The sequence below is a fragment of the Diadema setosum genome, chromosome 15 (assembly GCF_964275005.1).
Source record: "Diadema setosum chromosome 15, eeDiaSeto1, whole genome shotgun sequence".
NCBI classification, from domain to species: domain Eukaryota; kingdom Metazoa; phylum Echinodermata; class Echinoidea; order Diadematoida; family Diadematidae; genus Diadema; species Diadema setosum.
This window is the reverse complement of record NC_092699.1, coordinates 26,327,567-26,344,989: the sequence shown is the minus strand read 5'-3', so window position 1 is coordinate 26,344,989 and position 17,423 is coordinate 26,327,567.

Below are 17,423 nucleotides of genomic sequence, written 5' to 3'. Positions count from 1 at the left end.
ATTATCATTATTATCATTGTTATTATTATTACTACTACTATTTTTATTGTTGTTATTATAATGATGATGATGATGGTGATTATTATTATTATTATTGTCATCATCATCATTATTATTATTATCAACATTATCATTATTTATTCGACCAGGTAAAGAATATAGGATATATACCATAAACATTGCAAACATGAAACAAAAACCAGAATGAACATTACAAAGGAATACACTGTACTGTAATACGCAAAATGAAAATTAAATGAATGGAGACAACATGAGAGTCGGGGCACACAAAAGTAAAGACATAGCATTTACCATTGCCCGTGTAGGCAATATGCTGTGAGACATGCTGTGAGACATGGTAACTGGGCAGGACACACTTTTGTTTTCGCAGGAAGTATTTAAGAAGTAAGGATTTTTGGTATCGAATTTTCTCATGGTATAGCACTGTCCATTCTCTAGTGTACTTGGACGAGATTTTAACCCACGGCGTCCTCTTTAACTTACTTTTGTAAACAAGAGTACCCCGGAATTGCTGGGGTGATGATTATTAAAAAAAAAAAAAAAAACACTAGAAATGTCGCTTTGGCGACTGGTATGCCTCCGCCATAATGCATGATTTTCCCAATAGGTCTAGATAGTATATGTGGACAATGTGTGATTACATTTTCACAAAATTGGCAAAATATTGAAATGACAAGTTTGTCACAAATGTGCTGAATGTTCACCTTCCTTGACCTAGGTTTAATTGGATGAATAGGAGAGCATGTATCTAGGGATTTAAGGACTTTAACTCGACTTTGACCCATTCATACATTTAGGCATTGAGTAATTTTCAAGGTACAGGTGTGGAGAAAAAGTGCAATTTCTGAATTGAATAGTAAATTGTTACCATTTTCATCTGGCCCTTGACCCTAAAATTCATAAGATAATCACTTTCAGGTAGAACATGCATAATATGTACTAAGTTTCAAGATAACTTGAGCCACTTCCGAGATATGGAGGAAAAAGTTAGTTCAGTACTTTCACTTGATCTTTAACCTTTTCACCTTTGAGGCAAACAAAGAAGAAAAAAAAAACTTTCCAGAGAATTTCTATTAGGTTACACATGTATGCATACACTAAGTGTAAAAAAAAAATAATCCTGCTGGCATTGCATGATAGGAGGGAAATAGTAAAATTTTGAAGTGTTGCACTTGACCTTTGACCCCTGACCTTTGACCCCATGAACCCCACATTCTCTAGATAATCACTTCCAGTCAGTATATGTATATACTATGTTCCATGAAGATACCTTGAACAATTTTCCAAGGTATGGAGAAAAAAAAAAAAGAAGTTGTAATATTTTTACTTGACCTTTTGACCTTTGACCTCATGACCCAAACTTTCACCAGAGAATCTTAATTGGGTAATGCATGTATACACTAAGTTTCAAGAAAATATCTTCAGGCATTCAATAGATATGGTGGAAATAGTGAAATTTTATGTATTTGACCCTGACCTTTTGACCTTTGACCTTTGACCTCATGACCCAAACTTTCACCAGAGAATCTTAATTGGGTAAAACATGTATACACTAAGTTTCAAGAAAATATCTTCAGGCATTCAATAGATATGGTGGAAATGGTGAAATTTTATGTATTTGACCTTGACCTTTTGACCTTTGACCTTGAGCATGTGCACCCAAAAGTTGATAGGCACAACTTCACCCCCTAATACACATACATGCCAAGTTTCATTAGGATACCTCAACAGGTTTTGATAGTTACCTTGTCCACAAAATTCATTACGGACGGACGGAAGGACGGACAGACGGACGGACGGACGGAAGGACGGACGGACGGACGGACGGACAACCCGAAAACATAATGCCTCCGGCACCACTTCGTGGCGGAGGCATAAAAAAGAAGGCATAAAAAAGAAGAAGAAGGAAAAGTGACAACAAAGCTATACCATGGATAGATGAGACCATATAGATTATAACAATTGGTGCATTGTAATTTTTTATCACTTTTTATAATCATCGTCATCTTTCATAATCACAAGTATTGTTATGAAGTAAGATGTAAGAATTCCTGGAAATCATCTCGATGGTTGCACAATTATGAATATGAAGTCTATTGAATCATCGAGATTGGCTATGACATAATATCATACATTTCATTTTTTACTTATTCCGTGCACATACTGTACTCTGTGGACGTCTGTCTGTCTGTCTCGGGTTATGTGTGTATGTGTGTGCAGGTGTGTATGTGTATGCGTGTATGTATTAATTGTGACGCATGTTCGCGTGGGCGTGGGGCAGAGGAGTGAGGGAGGGGAAAAGTTTAAAAGAGTTTGTTAATTACAATACAGTGAATAAACCAAACTTTGAGTTACCGGGTATATACAAACAAGTGGAAAGACTTGCAGTATCCATCAAATCAAACAGAGTGTATAGTGACAACGATTGTTATTCATCATTTGTTATTCATTTTATAGAGTGGTATCCATTCATAGCGCTGCTTCAACTGGAATGACTTTCTGTATAGCAAGTCATTTATCTAATGAACATATCTATGATGCATCACTTAGATCAAAAAGATATCAACCTGAGACGTAGATGGCGCTTTCAATTCAAGTTGATCAAAAAGAAACAAAGCTTGCATACACATGCACGCAACACGCACACACACGCACACACTCATTTTTTTTTCTATCTCCCCCTCTTGTCCCCCTTTTTCATAATCACTCTCACTTTTCTACTTTGTATCTATAATACTTTGTGATATGACGGAGAAAAAAAAAATCGCTGTTACAACCATTAAAGAGACATACGCGGTATTTCTACTATACCTTATTGAATCTGTATACATGCATGCTACGCGTCCTCTCGAAACAAATCAATAGTGCAGGTTTTCACGCCTTGTCTAAATTTAGGAAAAATCAGTTTTGTCTTATTTCGACAATGACTACATTTTTTTTTTATTCGATTAACAGCCCTATCTGTTCATCCGAGGGAAAAAGACCCATTTCTAGATTAAATCTTACATGCGTCAGTGCTCCACACCACTTCACCGTAAGTCATATTCTGTGAAGATTTCAGTTACACGCAGAAATCACAGAAGAGCATCCTCCCACGGATTCATTTTGTCCATTAAAATAAGAAAAATTACGATCTGAGTGTATAGACAGAAAGGATTTTTGTTTTAATTTCCCTTTTGAAATCCCTATATACTACTTTCTGGTCTGTATCAATGCATTAATTGTGATCAAAATAGTCTCAGAGAGCACACAGTGCCTCAGTAAGTATTGCAATTGCGTTGAATCCCTTCCTATATGATATTCTCGTTTTAACGAAAGAGCAACAACTATTAATTCCCCCTCCCCTCTCTCATACACACACACACACACACACACTCCTGTAATCGACCATAAGGGGACAGTTTATCTTTTACAGTTGACTGGGGACCAATTTTCACACAGATACACACACAGAAAGTGTACATTCTGGGGACGTGCATCTTGGATGAAATGTGAAAAAGTGGGGACGATTTTATTTTTACATCCATCTGGGAACTTATACTTCAAAAACACACATTCGTAAAAATGTGCAATATGGGGACAGTCACCCAACATTTTGGGTGTGTCGAATGGGGACGCCTGATCTTTTATGACTGATTGGAGACCTGATTTCACACAAATACACGTGTACACAAACTGGAAGTGTGTGTTATAAGGGGACATTGTGATTCTTTCAAGTTGACTGAGGAACAAATTTCACACCGACACATCTTCTGAAAATGTACATTCTGGGGATGTGCATCGTGGATATGTGTCCTGTAATGGGCCATAAGAGGACAACTTGTTTTGTACTGTTGACTGGGGACCAAATTTCACCCAAATACACACACAGACAGTGTACGTTCGGGAGACGTGCATCTTGGATAAAATGTGAAAAAGTGAGGACGATTACATATTTACATCCAACTGGGGACTTATACTTCAAAAACAGACATTCGTAAAAATGTGCAATATGGGGACAGTCACCCAACATTTGGGGTGTGTCAAATGGGGACGCCTGATATTTTATGACTGATTGGAGACCTGATTTCACACAAATACACGTGTACACAAACTGGAAGTGTGTGTTATAAGGGGACATTGTGATTTTTTTAAGTTGACTGAGGAACAAATTTCACACCAACACATCTTCTGAAAAATGTACATTTTTGGGATATGCATCGTTGATATGTGTCCTGTAATGGGCCATAAGGGGACAGTTTATCTTTTACAGTTGACTGGGGACCAATTTTCACTCAGATACACACACAGAAAGTGTGCATTCTGGGGACGTGCATCTTGGATGAAATGTGAAAGAGTGGGGACGATTTTATTTTTACATCCATCTGGGAACTTATACTTTAAAAACACACATTCGTAAAAATGTGCAATATGGGGACAGTCACCCAATATTTGATGTGTGTCAAATGGGGACGCCTGATCTTTTATGACTGATTGGAGACCTGATTTCACACAAATACACGTGTACACAAACTGGAAGTGTGTGTTATAAGGGGACATTGTGATTCTTTCAAGTTGACTGAGGAACAAATTTCACACCGACACATCTTCTGAAAATGTACATTCTGGGGATGTGCATCGTGGATATGTGTCCTGTAATGGGCCATAAGAGGACAACTTGTTTTGTACTGTTGACTGGGGACCAAATTTCACCCAAATACACACACAGACAGTGTACGTTCGGGAGACGTGCATCTTGGATAAAATGTGAAAAAGTGAGGACGATTATATTTTTACATCCAACTGGGGACTTATACTTCAAAAACACACATTCGTAAAAATGTGCAATATGGGGACAGTCACCCAACATTTGGGGTGTGTCAAATGGGGACGCCTGATATTTTATGACTGATTGGAGACCTGATTTCACACAAATACACGTGTACACAAACTGGAAGTGTGTGTTATAAGGGGACATTGTGATTTTTTTCAAGTTGACTGAGGAACAAATTTCACACAAACACATCTTCTGAAAATGTACATTTTTGGGATATGCATCGTTGATATGTTGATATGTGTCCTGTAATGGGCCATAAGGGGACAGTTTATCTTTTACAGTTGACTGGCGACCAATTTTCACACAGATACACACACAGAAAGTATACATTCTGGGGACGTGCATCTTGGATGAAATGTGAAAAAGTGGGGACGATTTTATTTTTACATCCATCTGGGAACTTATACTTCAAAAACACACATTCGTAAAAATGTGCAATATGGGGACAGTCACCCAACATTTGGGGTGTGTCGAATGGGGACGCCTGATCTTTTATGACTGATTGGAGATCTGATTTCACACAAATACACGTGTACACAAACTGGAAGTGTGTGTTATAAGGGGACATTGTGATTCTTTCAAGTTGACTGAGGAACAAATTTCACACCGACACATCTTCTGAAAATGTACATTCTGGGGATGTGCATCGTGGATATGTGTCCTGTAATGGGCCATAAGAGGACAACTTGTTTTGTACTGTTGACTGGGGACCAAATTTCACCCAAATACACACACAGACAGTGTACGTTCGGGAGACGTGCATCTTGGATAAAATGTGAAAAAGTGAGGACGATTACATATTTACATCCAACTGGGGACTTATACTTCAAAAACACACATTCGTAAAAATGTGCAATATGGGGACAGTCACCCAACATTTGGGGTGTGTCAAATGGGGACGCCTGATATTTTATGACTGATTGGAGACCTGATTTCACACAAATACACGTGTACACAAACTGGAAGTGTGTGTTATAAGGGGACATTGTGATTCTTTCAAGTTGACTGAGGAACAAATTTCACACCGACACATCTTCTGAAAATGTACATTCTGGGGATGTGCATCGTGGATATGTTTCCTGTAATGGGCCATAAGAGGACAACTTGTTTTGTACTGTTGACTGGCGACCAATTTTCACACAGATACACACACAGAAAGTGTACATTCTGGGGACGTGCATCTTGGATGAAATGTGAAAAAGTGGGGACGATTTTATTTTTACATCCATCTGGGAACTTATACTTCAAAAACACACATTCGTAAAAATGTGCAATATGGGGACAGTCACCCAACATTTGGGGTGTGTCAAATGGGGACGCCTGATATTTCATGACTGATTGGAGACCTGATTTCACACAAATACACGTGTACACAAACTGGAAGTGTGTGTTATAAGGGGACATTGTGATTCTTTCAAGTTGACTGAGGAACAAATTTCACACCGACACATCTTCTGAAAATGTACATTCTGGGGATGTGCATCGTGGATATGTGTCCTGTAATGGGCCATAAGAGGACAACTTGTTTTGTACTGTTGACTGGGGACCAATTTTCACACAGATACACACACAGACAGTGTACGTTCGGGAGACGTGCATCTTGGATAAAATGTGAAAAAGTGAGGACGATTATATTTTTACATCCAACTGGGGACTTATACTTCAAAAACACACATTCGTAAAAATGTGCAATATGGGGACAGTCACCTAACATTTGGGGTGTGTCAAATGGGGACGCCTGATATTTTATGACTGATTGGAGACCTGATTTCACACAAATACACGTGTACACAAACTGGAAGTGTGTGTTATAAGGGGACATTGTGATTTTTTTCAAGTTGACTGAGGAACAAATTTCACACAAACACATCTTCTGAAAATGTACATTTTTGGGATATGCATCGTTGATATGTTGATATGTGTCCTGTAATGGGCCATAAGGGGACAGTTTATCTTTTACAGTTGACTGGCGACCAATTTTCACACAGATACACACACAGAAAGTGTACATTCTGGGGACGTGCATCTTGGATGAAATGTGAAAAAGTGGGGACGATTTTATTTTTACATCCATCTGGGAACTTATACTTCAAAAACACACATTCGTAAAAATGTGCAATATGGGGACAGTCACCCAACATTTGGGGTGTGTCAAATGGGGACGCCTGATATTTTATGACTGATTGGAGACCTGATTTCACACAAATACACGTGTACACAAACTGGAAGTGTGTGTTATAAGGGGACATTGTGATTTTTTTAAGTTGACTGAGGAACAAATTTCACACCAACACATCTTTTGAAAAATGTACATTTTTGGGATATGTATCGTTGATATGTGTCCTGTAATGGGCCATAAGGTGACAGTTTATCTTTTACAGTTGACTGGGGACCAATTTTCACTCAGATACACACACAGAAAGTGTGCGTTCTGGGGACGTGCATCTTGGATGAAATGTGAAAGAGTGGGGACGATTTTATTTTTACATCCATCTGGGAACTTATACTTTAAAAACACACATTCGTAAAAATGTGCAATATCGGGACAGTCACCCAACATTTGGGGTGTGCCAAATGGGGACGCCTGATATTTTATGACTGATTGGAGATCTGATTTCACACAAATACACGTGTACACAAACTGGGAGTGTGTGTTATAAGGGGACATTATGATTATTTCAAATTGACTGAGGAACAAATTTCACACCAACACATCTTATGAAAAATGTACATTCTGGGGATGTGCAGCGTGGATATGTGTCCTGTAATGGGTCATAAGAGGACAACTTGTTTTGTAACAGTTGACTGGGGACCAAATTTCACCCAAACACACACACATAAAGTGTACATTCTGGGGACGTGCATCTTTGATGAAATGTGAAAAAGTGAGGATGATTTTACTTTTACATCCAACTGGGGACTTATAATTCAAAAAGGGATCGTCTGATATTTTGGTACTGATTGGGGACCTAACTTCAAACACTGTCGTACACACTGTAAAGTGTGCCTTTTTAACAGCTGACTGGGGACAAGACTGGGGAATTTCACTCGAATACAGACTAAAAAGTGTGCAATCTGGGGACGTATTTCATTGATGAAATGTGAAAATGCAGGGATAATTTATATTCATATTTTGAATCTGGATGGCCTTTCAAAAACACACTAATAACAAAGTGCATTTCAGGGTGTGTCTAATGGAAACATCTTACATTCTTTAACTGAGCCGGGACCTGATTCACAAAACACACACACACTGAAGGTGTATATTCTGAGAATGTGCATCAATCATAAATTATGTAAGGTGGACATTATTCATTCTTGATATTTGACTGGGGACCCTTTTTTTCACACGCATTGGTAAAATGTGCAATCCGAGGAAATACACCCTGTATGGGGGGTGTGAAATTTGGGTATTTTGTTTTACGTATTGGGGACCTGAATTTCACCCAAAACACACGAATTGAAGATTGTACAATTTTTAGAGTGCACTTTGTATATAATTGTGTGCAAAGTGGAAGATTTATATATTTGAAAGTTGACTGGGAACATATTTTCACAACAAACACACAAGTTTTGCCGTAATGGTAGAGGATCTCATTGGCAGGCCTGAAACCTGATTTTGTTTGAACTTAGCAGCATTTTGAAGATAATATTGACAGAGAACTGTTATAGAAATCCCTTAGCTTAAGCTGTTGTATTGGTAACATCATTTATGCAAATTGATTCATTTTGAATTTCATGTTAGGCCAACACGAAATTCAGAGTAAAGAAAAACAAAGGCATATCTATCCTCAGGATGCAGTTTTGCTTCTTATTCCTGATCTGTGAAATACTGGCAATTAAAACTTTACATGTGTTGTTCTGAAGTAGGAAGGCATCTGTAGAAGAATTTTGGTTGACAATTTGCAGTGACTTGCAAATGTGATCCCCTACCTTTAAGGTACAATTGTTTCTTATCACAAGATAAAAAAATAAACTGCAGAAAAAAATCAAAGGGAGAAGTCATTTATATATATTTTTCCAACTGGAAAATGTGTATTTAAAACAAGAACAATAACAAGTAGAACAGTCAAGGCGATAGCCGTAATGAGTCTCCCTCTCTTCCTTTTTGTTTTGCTTTACCACGTAAGTTTGATTTCAAAAAGGCAAAAGGGTGCATAGTTATGGAACTGACAACATAAAATATTTGACCTCTGACCTATGTACTTGACCTTTGATCCCATAAAAGATTAAGATTACTAATGGTCATAGACCACCCAGGAATGATTTTGAAAAGCCATTACAGTGCAAAGTTATGGACCAATTTCAAAACTTACACGTAAAATACAATAATCAGTGGTTACCATGGCAACACCTTTTTCTCATACTAACACATTATCTTCTAAGCGGAATGTCTACAAAAAGTTTGATATTGTTGATACAGCAACAACCTACTATTATGTGAGAAAATCAGACTCAGTGGAGCAAGTTTATTATTACTGGAAATGATGTTCTTCAGAAATCCTATACATAAAAATTCTGAAATCAAATGATCATGTAATATCATCCCCTGAAATACAAAATACCCCTATCATACACTCCGCCTAGAAGCACTCGTCCCTTAAATTTTATTGATGCAAGTGTTATCAGTACAGTAGCACAGAAAAAGCACACTAAATATGAAGTTTGACAGAATAACATTTCAAACTGTCATAACAAGTAAACTATCCAGAACAGTATATGTTTGAACTGTCCAGTAAAATATACAAAGCAAAACTCGTAACAGTACAAACTAAACATTATACATCTCAATGATTTAATTCTTGTGTACATTTCAACAAAGCGTCTTGTCCATAACTCTCTTCTCACAAGACAAGGAAATATTAATCTATCATAACATTCAAAACACGGACATGATGAAGAGAAACATATTGAACAGCCTCATTTGTGTTGAGGTTGTATTGGCTACTATGGTAACACTTTCAAAAGTTGTAATTTAGAAAAGTGTGCATGATACACTCTGACAATGCCAGACTTAATACTCATGCTAATACTGTACAGGTTTTAAGAGTCATATATAATATGCATATCGGTATTAGTCAATACTATACAGTTAACAACAAAATTATTCATACCCCTTGTAAATTTTAAGTTTATTGTCCTTTTTACTGCATAAAATGTGAAATGGCAAACATTTATCTTTTGTTGAATACTTCCAGTGGTCAGGTGTTGCAGTTCCACCTAATTTGGATAACAATAGACATGCCCACATGTTAACTTCCTGACATCTCCTGAATTATTCATACCCTGCTCCATTCATGACATTTTTAGTAATATGTTTCAAAGATACATATGTTTTGATATTCCTAATATTTTGTATGTGTTTAGCAACTATTCAGTGATGCTTCCTGCCATTGTGAAAGCCGGAAGAAATTAGGTAAGTCATGGTTAAGGGCTCTACTTTTGGAATACATGCACTTAAGAAATTCAGGTATTGCAGCTTTTCTTAGTTAATGTCGATATGGCAAAGATTAAAGAACTCGGGGAAGAAAACGAAAACGCATTGTACTTGCTCACAACGATGTGAAGGGTTATGAAGCCACTTCCAAGCTTCTTAGAGTTTATGTTGCCACAATACAGAGCATCATCAAGAAACACAAGAAGTTCCACACTGTGAAGAATGTTGGGAAGCGTGGTCGGAAGCTCAAGATTTCCCCTCATCTTGCTTGGAGAGTGCGTCGAAAAGACCTGGGTAACCCTGTGTAAGCATCAGGAAGCTTGGCTGGCATTTGGAAAAAGAAAAAACAAACAAACAAACAACAACAACAACAATAACATAAAACATGAGGACCAGGATCCAATCTTCTAGTCATCAGTTCTATGGTCAGATGAGACCAAAATTAAGTTGTTCGGGCATAGGGATGTCTCGTTCGTCTGACGCAAAAAGTGTTAAGCCTTCAACCCAAAGAATACTGTCCCAACTGTGAAATCTCAAGGAGAAAGCATCATGCTATGGGGTGCTTCCCACTAGTGTGACTGGCAACCTGGCCAAGGTGGAAGGCATCATGAACAAATACATCTCAAGATTCTTTTAAGAAACAAAAAATAAAACACATCAAACCATCTGCAGAGAGTCTTCAGCTTGGGTCAGAAGGGGGTACCAACAAGACAATTACACCCCTTATAAAAAAAAAAAAAACCATGGTTTTACAACCGTAACTATGGTATAACCATGGTTATGGACGGTTTTACAATGGATCGATGGTAGTCCATGATTTTTAATTCATATCCATGGTAAATGTGTGGCGAAAGTGTGGTAATACCATTGTTAAAATACCATAGTTATGATAACATGATAAAACTTTCATTTTACGACGGTTTTAAAACCATGGTGAAAAAATCATTGTTATACCACAGTTTTAAGAAATTAAAAAAACAATGGTGAGAAATCCACGACAAAACCATCGTTCTACTTTGGTAAAAATAACATAATAATATAACAATGGTTGTAACCATGGTTTCACAATAGTATAAAAACAATGGTTAGGAAACCATGGTGTAACTCTCGTTCTACTAAGGTTGAAAACCATCGTTATTAAACCATGATTTCATCATGGTTTTATGATAGTGTAAAAAAGATAGTAATAAAACCATGATTTTAACCATGGTATTATGATAGCACAAAAACACTAGTTATAATACCATGGTTAAACTTTCGTTTTACGAAGGTTAAAAATGATGGGTATTAACCATGATATTAACCATGGTTTTATCATAGTTAAAAAATGATGGTTATATAACCATGGCTCTAACAGTGGTTTAATGAAAGTGTTTTAAAACCATGGTTAAAAAATTATCGTTATACCACAGTTTTAAGAAATTCAAAAAACAATGGTGAGAAAACCACAACAAGACTATCGTTCTACTTTGGTAAAAATAACATAATAATATAACAATGGTTGTAACCATGGTTTCACAATAGTATAAAAACAATGGTTAGGAAACCATGGTGTAACTCTCGTTCTACTAAGGTTGAAAACCATCGTTATAAAACCATGATTTCATTATGGTTTTATGATAGTGTAAAAACAATAGTTATAAAACCATGATTTTAACCGTGGTTTTATGATAGCACAAAAACACTAGTTATAATACCATGGTTTAACTTTCGTTTTACAAAGGTTGAAAACGATGGCTATTAACCATGATTATATTAACCATGGTTTTATCATAGTTAAAAAAATGATGGTTAGGCTATATAACCATGACTTTAACAGTGGTTTAACAAAAGTGTGAAACAACGGTTTTAAACAATCGTTCAAATTCCATTTTAGCAAGGAAAAGGATGGTCATAGCTACACCAGGATTTGAACCATTGTTTTATCATATGTGTGATGTGCAAAGGATGGTTATGAAACATTGATTGGTTCTACGAACCGTGGTTTCATGATAGTGAAGAGGCGGTTAAAAAGCCATGATTTTCACCATGATTGTATGATAGCTCATAAGAACAGTGGTTATAAAACCGTGGTTTAACTTTTGTTTACCCACGGTTGAAAAAGTGGTTATTTTAACAATGGTTTCAACCGTGGTTCATTGCTGATCAGATATAGAGTGCAGAAAAACTATATTCTAGAATTTCTAACCATGGAACCTTGTATGATAGCATAAGAACAGTGGTTATTAAACCATGGTTAACTTTTTGTTTTACCAAAGTTTAAACCACGTGCACTATGATTATTGAATGATGTCGATCACAAAAATCAATATGAAAACTCATAATTTGATGGCCGCAATGCCAATGCAAGTCATGACGGACATTCGATCTAACGCAACCACCCGCACCCGTTTGGCTTCAACAGGATTATGTAAACAGTAGTCTTACCATTGCAAACAAAAAGCTGCTTCACTTGGTTGATTTACAGCATTCCTAAAATGCAACATCTATTCACTACGGAATAAAGCACGTAAAAAACCTTAAATGAGATTACATACTCGTGAAAAAAATAAAAAAAAAAGGTAGTAACCCATTGCCGCCCGTTCGTTCCCCGTAGCTTTGACATGTACACACAACAATAGAAAACTATATGAATGCAATCGGCGTGTAAGATGAATGGGAGATCCGGGGTCCGTTTCATGAAAGTCTTAAGAGAGACTTTCTCTCTCCTAAGTCACACATAGGAGAGACTTTGCTAAAAACCGTTTCATGAAAAAGCTATCGCATAAAGCTATCACATAAACTCAGACTTAGGAGAGACTTTTTCTACAACTTTTCTACAACTTTTTCATGAACGAAGCTAGCACATAAAGTCTCTCCTAACTTGGCAAAGCTATCACATAAATCTAGGAGTGGTCAGGAGCACTCCTAAGTTTATGTGATAGCTTTTTCAGAGAGCCATTGTATCAAACTTTTTTTCTCATTTTTGGAGAAATTGACCCCAAATTTGGCATGTGTGACCACTGTCAAAGGTAGATGTGCAAGACATCTTTTTCGTTAATATCGCGTAATGCTTTGCCATGGCAACGACATATTTTCATAAAATCATACAAATTATTGTGGATTACACTACTACACTCAGTTTTAAAGCAATGCAGTTGAAATTCAGCATAGAATCAGATCAAAGTAATGTGTAGTTGTGCAAGACGCTTTTTTCCGTGTGTGGATGTGAAGAAATCTGTTGCCATGGCAACAACAGTTTTTTCTATACCAATCATACAAAGAAATATGTGGATTGATCTAACTTCGTATAGTTTTTTAGCATTTGGCCTAAATTTTGGCACATGTGACCGCTATAGTATGTAGATGTGCAGAACTAATCTTTTGTTGATGTTGAACAATGCGTTGCCATGGTAACAGCATTTTTTTTTTCACTTAAAAGCACCTAAAAATATTGTGAATTCAGATAAATTTGTCAGTCTTTGAGCAATGGCTTGAAATTTGGCACATGTGACCGGTATAGTACGTAGATGTGCAAACTTCATTTTTCGTCATTGTTGAACAATGCGTTGCCATGGTAACAACAGACTTTGAATAAAAAGCATACAATAAACTATTGTGGATTCAGCCATCTCCCTCAGCTTTTGAGCATTTGGCTTGAAATTTGGCACATGTGACCACTATGATATGCAGTTGTGCAAATTTCAATCTTTCATAGATATGGAACATTGTGTTGCCATGGTAACAGCATTTTCAATGAATATAATACAAAAAAAAATTGTGGATTCAGTTTACTCCTTCAGTATTTGAGCATTTTACTTGAAATTTGGCACATGAGACTGCTAAAGTACATTGACTGATGTGCGAATTTGTGCTGATGTGCGTTTTTCTTTGATCGTTGTCAATGTGTTGCCATGGTAACAGAGTGTTCTGAATGAAAATCATATAAAAATACTGTGGATTCAGCTAACTTCCTCAGCTTTTGAGCATTTGACTTGATATTTGACACATGTGACAGTCATAATATGTATTTGTGCAAACCTTTCTTTCAAATTTTCTTCCATTAATATTGGACAGTGTGTTGCCATGGTAACATAATTTTTTTTATGAAAATCATAGGACTTACCAGTTTATTCATCCAACTCCCTCAGTTTTTGAGCACTTGATTTGCGATACGTAATTATGACACATATGACGAACAGATCTTTTAAATAAACAAAACACAACTTTATTCAATGTTGAACAATGCGTTCCCATGGTAACAACTTTAAAAAAAAAATAAAACCGTATAAAGTTAGTGCTGGTTGAACGAACTCCCTCAGTTGGAGGTGGGGGTAAAAATCACAATGAGTGATAGTTCAAGTTTCTGCAGGTATTCATGGTTTCATACTTGGATTTGATTTTACTCATCAATTGCCACAATTGAAACACATTTCATTTAAAGATGCAGAATGACAAGCACCGATAATGATTCATTCACCACTATCAATTTCATACTCATTAACCCTATTAAGCCCAAGCTATTTTGACCCTTCCCAGGCCCAAGGGGGGGGGGGGGAGCACATTGTGCCCCCCTATATAACTTTGTTATTGTTTGATATCTCATCGTCATATTTGGCACATGGGTAGAGCAACTCATACTCTACATGACCGCATACTTGAGTTTTTTCAAGGTCACCCATAGAGGGCGCTATTTATCAAAATATAAAGAAATACATAGGAAATATGCTAAAAACATGATTTTTCTGTATGATTTCTTTATCCCCAGTATATTTATGTCCAATTATGACCAATATTTTTCATATTTGCCACAAATAATGTGCAAGTCAAAGCTGATTATTTGTTATGGTTGAAATTTCTCAAGGTCACCACATGGGGGCGCTATTCATAACAAAATAAAGAAATACATTATGAGACCTATGATGTATTGTTTGGGATAGGTACATGCATAGTAATCATATTTCGTATTCCCATAATATTGGAATTTTAAGTTTGCAGATTGATAATGTGATAAACAAATGATATTAGAGGTATAACTTGGGTGAAGGAATCAAAATGACACAAAATAGAACGTCAATCTTTGGAAAATACTGTTATTTTCAAGCATCTCTATTATATCTATTGTTTTATGCTGTTGGCACAGAAAAACAAAGGAAATAATAGGAAAAACATTTCAAGGCCATAATTACTTCACATTCTGCTTCTTCAGCAAATTTCAGCCAAGAAACGCCCATTTCACACATTATAATATTGTAAATTTGAATTGGAACAGAAAAATACGCAAAAATCTGACTGACATGGTTGTAAGTTTATGGTTGCCATGGAAACCAGCAATATCAAATATAGCTAAATTATATATCAAAACGTTTGGAATAAGATTTTAGGAAAAGTCAACAAATTTGGTTAAAATTGGATACAGGGCGAAGGAGTGGCGAATGAAAATCTGGTAGAGGGCACAATGTGCCCCCCCCCCCCCCCCCCTCTTGGGCTTTATAGGGTTAATATTAGTTCTACACAATTTAACTACATGTCATGTGACAGATTATGTAACTGCAGAAACTATTGAAACAGTTGTTGCTGTCAAATTGTCATATTCTGGTTGCCTGATTCATTGGAAAATCTGATCTTGAAAACATGTATTTCATTATTCAATATCGTCATAATCAGAGCACAATTATCATAACCACAATGATGATACTGGTTAGAGTCTTTGTGAAATTATTATCACTCACAGTATTTTCTGGTATTACACTCTACTTCATTTCTACATAATAACTTATTCTTAATTATATCTTTCTGATCAAATTATACTTGCCCGCGTAGATATAATTTTCTAACTTGGTTACATAAAGTTTGCCGTCACACGCCTGGAAACAATAACAAAAATAATGCACTGCAACGTTCACTGGTGTATTTATGTTTGGATCACTTATACCTCAACACATCTTTCATAATCATTTGAAATATTTTCATGGTTTATTAATCAAATTGTGAAAGCAGCTGAACTTCAAGCAATTCTATCATTGCAAATATTTGGTGAGCAAACAATGATATGTGTTGCAATCCACTCTTTTTGCACTCTGAGGTTCCCTACATCAGAATACTAATTATGATAATAGTAGTAATAATAATGACCTTGTCTACTACACAATAGCTTTTATTCATCAAAGCAATCAGAAATCAGACTGTTATGTGCTGACAGAGATTTGCATTTGTCCATTTTAAAATGGTTTCTTCCACTTTACTATAAATCTTTCTTTTCGCTTTTTTTTTCTTTTTTTTTTATTTTCTTTTTTTTTTTAGTGTGCTTCGATTCACCCGTTTGCTTTTCACCAACTTTTTTGCATGCTTAGCTGTTCTGTTTTGCTTTGCAATGCATTTGTTTCTCTTTTCTTGTAAGGGGGATTTATCTCATTTCTGGTTTTGGTTAATGCCTGGCAAAGCACTTATGCCATCACCTATGGACTCGTCTATGACAAAACTCTGAGTGAAGTTCAGCAGTCAAACTGCAATAGTCTGATTGTAGCTTCATATCTAACACTGCAATTGTGACTCTGCATCATAAAACCCCCAAAAAGTCACAAAAAGTCACCAAACATGGATTTCTGGTTAAAGGGATGGTGTAGTTTTGGTTGAGACCTGGTTTCAGATTTTTTTTTTTTTTTTTTTTTTTTTTGGTGTGTGTGTGATATGAGAAACCTCTTCTGAAATATGAAAGGGCACATAATTCCAAGAAGAATTCAATGTTTACTTGATGAAATTGGTTTTGAAATGGCTGAAATATGCAAAATAAAGCGATTCCTAATAAAAGGTGGAACCAACCTTTCATTAGAATCGCTTTTACTTTGTTTTACTTTGTTTTTGGATGTCTCAGCAATTTCAAAATCGATTTTCATCAAATGAACTTTGAATTCCTCTGAGAATGGTATGCTCTGTAGCACTTCATTAGTGGTTTCTTAATATCTTCCAAAAAGTTAAAAGCTCAATCCTCTTTCTGAAAGAGCAGACTGTAAGATTTAAAATGATGTACAACTCAATTCAGATGGACTCTCCTAACCTATATTAGAAAAGCACAACCTCTGCAAACTCATAATCCTTTCCATGTTAGTTCCGACTTCCAGTTGTTTTGCTGGTTGTGAAACATTGATGTGTATACTACGTAAAAGATTA